Genomic DNA, 8,601 nt, shown 5'->3' on the forward strand with positions numbered 1-8,601 from the left:
CTCTCATACCCCCTTCTTGCCCTTCTGCCTTCCTCCATGGGATGACACAGCACAAAGGCCCTCATGAGATTTGGTCCCTCAACCTTGAATTCACAGCCTTCAGAACTGTAAGAAATAAGTTACCCAGTCTGTGGTATTCCATTATAGCAGCACAAAAGGGACTAAGACAGCCTCCTAAACTTCCCTAGAATCTGCCCTGCCTGCAATCCTGCTTGTGGCTGTTTTCTGCCAGACTCATCTCTCACCTGGATCCCAGCTATGACCTGTGGGTCTCCCTGACTCCAGGTGCCTTTAGTTCGTCCATCCAGTGCCCCAGACCCCAGTCTGCTCTTTCTAAAACACACCTCTGACCATGGCACAGCCCTGTTAAAACCTTTCAGGGGCTCAGGCTGCTTACAGCCTGCAGAGGGCCCTCCTGGTGCCCCAGTAGTGTAGGGCTCTTTTGATGTTACGAGGCCACCAGATGCCTGGCTGTCCCTCCCTCTCTCTTATCCCACCTGCAGTCCACCCCAGCCTTGCCCATTTTCCTCTTCTATATCCACCACCCCCAACTTCTGTCCATCCCCACCGACTTCTCCAGCATTCTCTCCTACCTCTCTCTATTAGATTCCTGTGGCTGCTGTGACAAATGACCATACTCTGGGTGCCTAAAACCACAGACATTTGTTCTGTCACAGTTCTGGAGGCCAGAAGTCCCAAATCAGTATCACTGGCCCAAAATCAAGTTGGCAGCAGGGCTGTGCTTCCTTCAGAGGCTCTAGGGAATGAAACCATCTCTACAGGGTTGACAAGAATTGCCCGCCCAGTTCTGGACAGAAATAAAGTTAGAATTAAGCATTGATCAGGCTGCACTTTGGCCCTCTTCCTTGTTGCTAAAGATCATGCAGCACTGGTTACTGACAATTTGCGTCCCCATCGTTTCTACAGATAGGATTTCTGACATTAGGATTCTGAGACTAAGAATTGATTGCATCCATGTTGTTCCTATAGACAGGATCTCTGACATTAGATCAGAGCTTTTGTGTAACGATGGCTTAAGATATTTTCCAGGCCATGAATTCCAGGAATCAGTTTGAAGATCCCCACACAGGAATGGGATCGGCATGAGAATTCAGCTGTTTTATCTCCTTGTCCCGTGACTTCACCCTGCACTCTTCCACCCATCAATGATCTCCACACTTCGGCCCACTCCAAAACTCTTAAAAACCCTAGCCCCAAACTCACTGGGGAGATGGATTTAAGGTTTCCTCTTATCTCCTCATTCAGTGACCCTATGATTAAACTCCTTTCTCTACTGCAACCCGGTGTTTTGGCATATTGACTTGCTGTGCACATTGGGCAATGAACCATCACAGTTTCAGGAAGAATCTGTTCTTGCCCCTTCCAGCTTCTGCTGGATATTGGCATTTCTTGGCCTACGGCTGAATCTCTCCAGTCTCTGCCTCTGTGGTCACATGGCCTTTCCTCTTCTATGTAGTCAAATCTTCTGGCTCCATTTTATAAGAATACCTGTGACTGCATTTAGAACCCACCAGATCATCCAGGATAATCTCCCCATCTCAAGAGCCCTCATATTTCTTTTTCTTTTTTTTTAAGAGATAGGGGTCTTGCTATGTTGCCCAGTCTGGACTCGAAGTTCTGGGTGCAAGTGATTCTCCTGTCTTGGCCTCCTGAGCAGCTGGGACTACAGGCATGCACCACTGTGCCTGGCTTTCAAGATCTTTAATTTAAGGCTGGGCATGGTGACTCACACCTGTAATCCCAGTACTTTGGGAGGTCAAGGAAGGAGGATCGCTTGCATTCTACCCTTTGTTCATACCATCTTCTTTGCTGCAAACTCCCCCCATCACCCCTCATCACCCATAGTTGCCTCCTAACTCTTACTCTGATTTTAAGCTTGTGTCACCTCCTCTAGAAAGTGTTCCTTGATTCATCTTCTCATCACCACCATCACACACACACACTCTAGGGCATGCGTTGTCTCTCTCACTCACTCACAGGTGTCCCCATTCTGTGGTAGCACCCGGTGGTGTCACAATGGACTTTTTCTGAATTTGTCTCCCCAGCTAGCCTCCTAGGCCGCTCAGGCCAGCTACCAGGGCTTAGACATCCTGAATCTGAGTGTTGATAGATGCTTGAGGAAGGAGGGAGGGAAGAAAGACTCTTGAGGGATAGACTTTCCAGTCATTTGGCGTTTTCATTTCATTTCATTTTTGGCTGCAATTTTTTTTTAAACAATCTGGCTTTATCTACAGTTGGATGAATTTAAGGAATTAGGAAGATGGGTGATTGGCTCCCACAGGACTTTTCTGATTAAAATGACAGGAAAAATATTTGAAAATAATTAATAATTACAACAGCAGCAACAAGATGGGCATGCATCTGCATTCACCACTGTGCTCCCCGCCAGGGCCCCACAGAATCAGCCAAGGCCCTGCGAGGATGGAAGCTGCCACCTTAGCAGTGTGAGGATTGGGAGGGCAGGGCAGGAAAGGCAGCCTGGATGACACTCGCTGTGCCCGAGCAGAGTACACAGTTGCCTTACAAACCCCCCTGCTGGTCCTGTGGAAGCGGGAGTATTTGAGACTCAGAGAGATGCAGCCATTCCTCCAAGGTCACACAGTAGAGCTGAGATTCAAACACTGGTCTTTGTGACTCCAAAGCCTAAGCTCTTCTCAGCCCAGCAGGCTAGAAGGAATGGGCAACTGAGCAGGGCGGCAGGTAGGGGGCATGCGCAGGGAGCGGGCCTGGCCTAGAGTCCAGGGGAGAACTAATTGGATTTCCAGGGGCATAGAATCTGGCTTGTGTAGCATCCCTGAGGCTCTCCCTCAGAGCAGCTTAGTGAGTCAGGATCCAGGCTTTCTTCCCAGCCACGAAGGAGCTGTAGGCTCCTTAGATGCTGGAGCTGCATCCCACTCAACCCCCTCATGGTTCTGGGGGAGAAACTGAGGTCTGGTGTTGGGGAGGGAGTGTGGCCTGACAGCCTGCATGCTGAGTCTGGGCTCAAGCTGGGTCTAGACAACAGGTGTCCTCCCAGCCAGGGCCCCCTGTGACACCATGCTGCCCCTCAGTTGACATTTCTTTTTAGTTCAAGGGGATTACGCAAATCCTAGGCGGTTAAGCTGCCACAGGGCACTATGGAAACAGATCACCCTGCTCTCTCTGCCTCCTCCTCCCAGCCAAGCAATAATGACACTGAGGCTGACTTTTCTGGCAAGACTTGTTATGCTAATTTGGGAGCATGTGCATAGTTTTATTTGAACCTGGGTGGGCAGCGGAGAGAAGCCAGATTAATTACAAGAACAAATTTCAGAGCCAAATCAGATGTCTTCCCCCAAATACTGGACCAACAATGGAGATGGGGAGTGTTACAGGGTCCATGTGTGTCCAAATATATACTAAAAATATGTTATGTGCACATTTCAGCAGATAATTTATGTAATGCCTGACTGCAGCATCTATACATTTTTAAAAAAACAGTTCTTTATTTTTATTTTAATTGGTTCATTAATTAATCTGAATAAGTAACATCAATATGGCACCTACTTCTAAAGGTGAAGAAGGTAAAGAGTTGAGTCTGCTTTCCACCTGCTACTGTGTCACCCAGTTTCCCTCCCTGGAGCTGAGCACACTGCCAGTTTGGGATATGTCTTTCCAGATACTCAATGCATACACAAACATGTATGTAAACATCTTTTCTCCTTTTCTACAAAAATTAGCAACTATACTATGCACAATGTTCTGCCTCCACTCGTTTATTTTTCACTTAGCAAAGCATCTTGGTGTGTTTCAGGGCCAACAATCCATTATCTGGATGTACCGTATTGTAATTTAACTAGCCCCCTATTGATGGACATTTTGGTTCCAATCTTTTACAGTACCTTCTAAAAAAAATCTTTGCATACTTGGTACACATGGGAAAGAATATCCATAGCTTTGTGGTCCCATACTCACTGGCCACATGTGGCTATTTCAAAGTAAATTAATTCAAATTAAATAGAATTTAAAACGCAGTTCCTGGTCACATTTTAAGAGCCATGTGGGGCTAGTGGCTACCATTCTGGCAGGGAAGATATAGGGCATTTCTGTTGTGCAAGGAGTTCTAGTGGACAGCGATGCTGTCTCTATGTGATACATTCCTAGAAGGGAATTATGAAGCCACAGGTCTTTGCATCTTGTGTTGACAGATATTCCCAAATTTCCCTCTGAAGAGGCTCTAGGTATTTGCCTTCCCCCAGTAAGAGCTGAGAGAGAGCACGCATCTTTTGCTTCAGAACAATCGGTGTAGAATGTTGGAAAGAACACGAAACGTTCCCTGTGTACTGATTCCAAGGACATTTTGTTTCCATTGTTGGTGCCCACGTTGCTCACATCAGACACTGCTGTTCCCAATTTACAATGGGCATGCCTGTCCCTGGGGTCCCACACCGCTATATCCCTCAGAGGGGAGATAGCCACCTGGTTGAGGTCTGCTTCTCCACAGCTCTAAGCCTCTTCTTGTCTCCTCTGCACACCCCGACTCTTGGTCCATCATGGTGCAGGGGAAACTGCTGATCCCATTTATTCTCCATCACCACGAGACAGACTTTACTAGAAAACTCAGCACTCTTGGCCCAACCTCTATTTCTTCACCTCCCACTGTCTCTGACCCTCTCTCCCTTTGGTGAATCATGACCTCCATGTGGCTAAACCTAAGGGGCACCTCATCTTGTAGAGTTCCTATCAGACTTCTGGACAGCAACCTGCACTCCGACTAAGCCCTCTGTCCCGCCTCCTTCACAGTCTCTCTTCCTTGCATTTACAATCTTGGCCATCTTCTTTTCCCTACTCTCTACAGTTTTCCTGGGCTGTCTCATCCCACTATGGTGTTGATTGGCATCTCTACATTTGGGGAATGATGCTAAGGCATTTAGCTTCTATGTCCTTGATTACTAGTAAGATTAAACATCATTTCACAGTTTTTGAGCTTTTGAAATTCTTCTGTTGCAAAGTCAGGGTGGAAGCAGAGTAGATGTTGGGTATTAGACATAGATTCCAATCCAGTTCCTGGCTCCTGAGGGGCTCTGGCCCCACACCTCCAGGCCCCCAGAGGCTCTTCTGATTCTGCATGCTCTGGGCATTTGCGTCCACGGCCGCTGCCTTCCCACCACGGTCCCTACACCTTCAGTCTACTGAGGAGAGACAGCCTCTCATCACCATCATTTCCCCAGCACTGTGCACACCACCCCCTACCTCCCACCCAGTGGACAGGGATAGGCGTCAGCATGCTCCCACCTCCTCAGCCCCTCCAGGGATATTGTTCCACCACCCCCACTTGACAGCCCTTCTCTTTTGAAGTGCATACGATCTATCACTTCTGCCTTCCTGAATTCTTGGTCTGCTTCCTACACTATGGGCCACTCCACTTTGTTTAGGGACTTTGAACCTCATAGACTTCCCTATCCTTTTCCCTGACATCCACTTCCAGGCTTCAGCATCAAGGTAAGTTTCTTTGTCCACATAATTACTTGACTTAAACCTCACTGACTTGTATTTCGACTCTATTTTAGACACCCATGTGCCTCACTTCCTCTCCTGTGAAGGAGCTCTCTCGAATCTCTAACTCTGAAGTTCCTGTTGACCGCAGCTGTCTACACACCCACCTCCCTTTGTCCATCCCATCTGTGGAGCCTGCTCTTTATCCTTGGTGTGACTGCAAGTTTCTTTTTTGAGATGGAGTTTCACTCTTGTTGCCCAGGCTGGAGTGCAATGGCGTGATCTCGGCTTACCGCAACCTCCACCTCCTGGGTTCACGCGATTCTCCTGCCTCAGCCTCCCGAGTAGCTGGGATTACAGGCATGCACCAACCATGATGGGCTAATTTTTTGTATTTTTAGTAGAGACGGGGTTTCTCCATGTTGGTCAGGCTGTCTCAAACTCCTGACCTCAGGTGATCTGCCTGCCTCGGCCTCCCAAAGTGTTGGGATTACAGGCGTGAGCCACTGCACCTGGCCTGATTGCAAGTTTTATGACCCCTTCCTTTCCCTCGAATCCTCTGGTAAGCTATTCTCTCCATCCAGTCTCCCTATCCAGTCCGAACCACGTGACCCACCATGCCAACTCAGCAGAAACCAGGAACCTGATGACCTCTCACCCCTCAGCCTTGCATGCTGTTTTGAGCTCCTGAGGATGCTCATTCACCCATGGTTCCTCTTGCATGCCTTCTCCTCCACAAAGACTTCCCTTCCAGCCCTGAAGCTGAGGGGATGGGTCTTTCACTCCAATGCCAATACCATTTGTGCCTCTTTCATGGAATTCCATTCTAACTCAGCCACATACCTGTCCTGCCTCCTCAGAGCGTGAGCTCCAGAGTAGGGACAGCTCCAGCCCCGTTCCCCCAGTGCCTGGCCTCCATGTTTGTGGACTAGCCCCTGTTGGCTTAATTTGGTGAATGGATAATTTCTGCTTTGGCAAGTGACAGCTTCATCACCTTAGGCTGATAGTACCCAGATTTAAAAAGCAATGTGTCTTTCCAGAATAGGAGAAAAATGAGTAGAGAAAAAGAATAAAGTCCAGCAGGAAGGTATATATGCATTTTTTTTTTTTTTAAAGAGACATGTCAGAGCCAGGTTGCAGGCAAATACAGTTGGGAAACGCTTTCTCCCAAGGTGCCAGTGAAATTCTGCTAGCATTCAGGGACTCTAGTGGTAAACAGGCTTATTTTGGCAGTGACTGTACATCTCGGTGTCAGGTGATAGCCTTGGCAGAAAGATGTGAAAACGTCGCGTCTATGCTGAAAGGAAAGAAATTGCATCTGTTTTTTTGCTAGTGTAGGAGGACAGGCTTTCCTTATTTGCCAGTCCTGTGCAGCCAGCTTTAGAAGCAAAACTGCAGATGCATCCGTAGAAATAATCTGAGGCTCTGCTGCCAGAAGACAACAAAGTGTGTCACACAAGCTGAGGCCAACACCCTGCTTGTGCAAATACTTGGGACCCACATGCTGGGCTTTGCATCTTTCCGCCTGTGGGAAGTGCAAGCACACATTCCACCTGTTTCCTCAGGAAGGAGAGACCTGCTGTTTGAGAGGGGCTGTGGCAGCAGGCACAGGGCAGTCCAGCATTTTAGGTAAATAATCACTGCCTAGATTGCTCAGCCTTCGGTGAAGGTGCCTTGGTCTCTCATGGGGGTGGGAAGGTCAGTCTCTGAGAGGCCAAGACAAATGAGTAAGAGACAGTATAGTTTAAGATAGCACCAGCTTTATTGGCCACTCAGAGCCTGGAAACAACACTGTGCACCGAGAGCTCACGATAAAGCAACGTGCATTTTCCAGCGCACAGTCAACAAGGCGGCCTCCCCAAAACTAGCTCCAGGGGTTGCGCCAGACATCCACCCTTGGTCCTTAAGGGTCCTCTGTCCTCTCTGCACATGTAGGCTCTGCTGGGCAGGATCTTCCTTTCCAAAGCCCTCTTGTGAGTAAAATAACATTTTTAAAACTATGGTGTGTGGATCAGGTGCAGTGGCTCACGCCTGTTATCCCAGCACTTTGGGAGGCTGAGGTGGGGGGATTGCTTGAGACCAAGAGTTCAAGACCGGCCTGGGGGACACGGCGAGACCCCATCTCTACAAAAAATACAAAAATTATCCAGGTGTGGTGGCATGCGCCTGTAGTCCCAGATACTCAGAGGAGGCTGAAGCTGGAGGATCACTTGAGCCCAGGAGTGTGAGGCTGCAGTGAGCCATGGTCGTACCACTGCAATCCAGCCTGGGTGACAGAACGAGACTCAAAAACCAAAACCAAAATAAAAACCTATGGTGTATGGAGGACTTCTTATAGGAGCCACAGAAACCTCCTGTGCTTGCTATCCTCTACGTGCCCCTCCGGATCCACTCTGCAGCCTGGGAGGCTGAGCCTCCAAGTACCACAACACTGAGTTCCCTTCCTTTTTGCTTCCTTTTGGGATCAGCCAAGGGGGACCCCAGCAACGGACTATAGGGTGGGAACAGCCAGGCATTTCTTCCCTCTCCCTCAGGCCATGGTTTTGGCAGGGCTGCACTCTGCTGCTGTGGCAGCTCCTGCCAGGTTCTAGGAACTGTTCTTCCCTGCCTTTTCTAGCCTAGGGTGGCAGCTGCTTTGTAGTCCACCTTCTTTATTTCCTTAATCTTACCCACGCCTCTGCAAAGAGCTTTCATTGAGCTTTTCTCTTAAACCTTGTGAGCTGTTTCCTCTCAGGCCCTGATTGATGAACCGTCTGATGGCTACAGGCCCTCTGTCCACCAAACCATATCAAATCACAAAGTGCAATTTTCAAGAGCACCATGTTTTATTGCATTGTGTTGATATATAGTTTTGCGGTGAAACAGTCTAATTCCTTCTGATGGTGGCTTTGATCCAAGAAGCCTCCGGTTGGGCTTCTTTGGTCACTGGTCACAAGATGGCCTTCGCAGGTCCTGCTAAGGACTAAAGAGAAGGCAGCAGGGAGGCATTTTTCCTCTAAATTCATGTCTTGGTTCATGATCTTCCTCCTTTCTTTGTCCTAACACAGCCTCTTGCATATTTAAGGGGCATCTGTGTCTTTTCCTATACTGAGTTCAGGCAGATCACACTACTTAGCTGGCTGGACA

The sequence above is a fragment of the Symphalangus syndactylus genome, chromosome 5, assembly GCF_028878055.3.
Source record: "Symphalangus syndactylus isolate Jambi chromosome 5, NHGRI_mSymSyn1-v2.1_pri, whole genome shotgun sequence".
NCBI classification, from domain to species: domain Eukaryota; kingdom Metazoa; phylum Chordata; class Mammalia; order Primates; family Hylobatidae; genus Symphalangus; species Symphalangus syndactylus.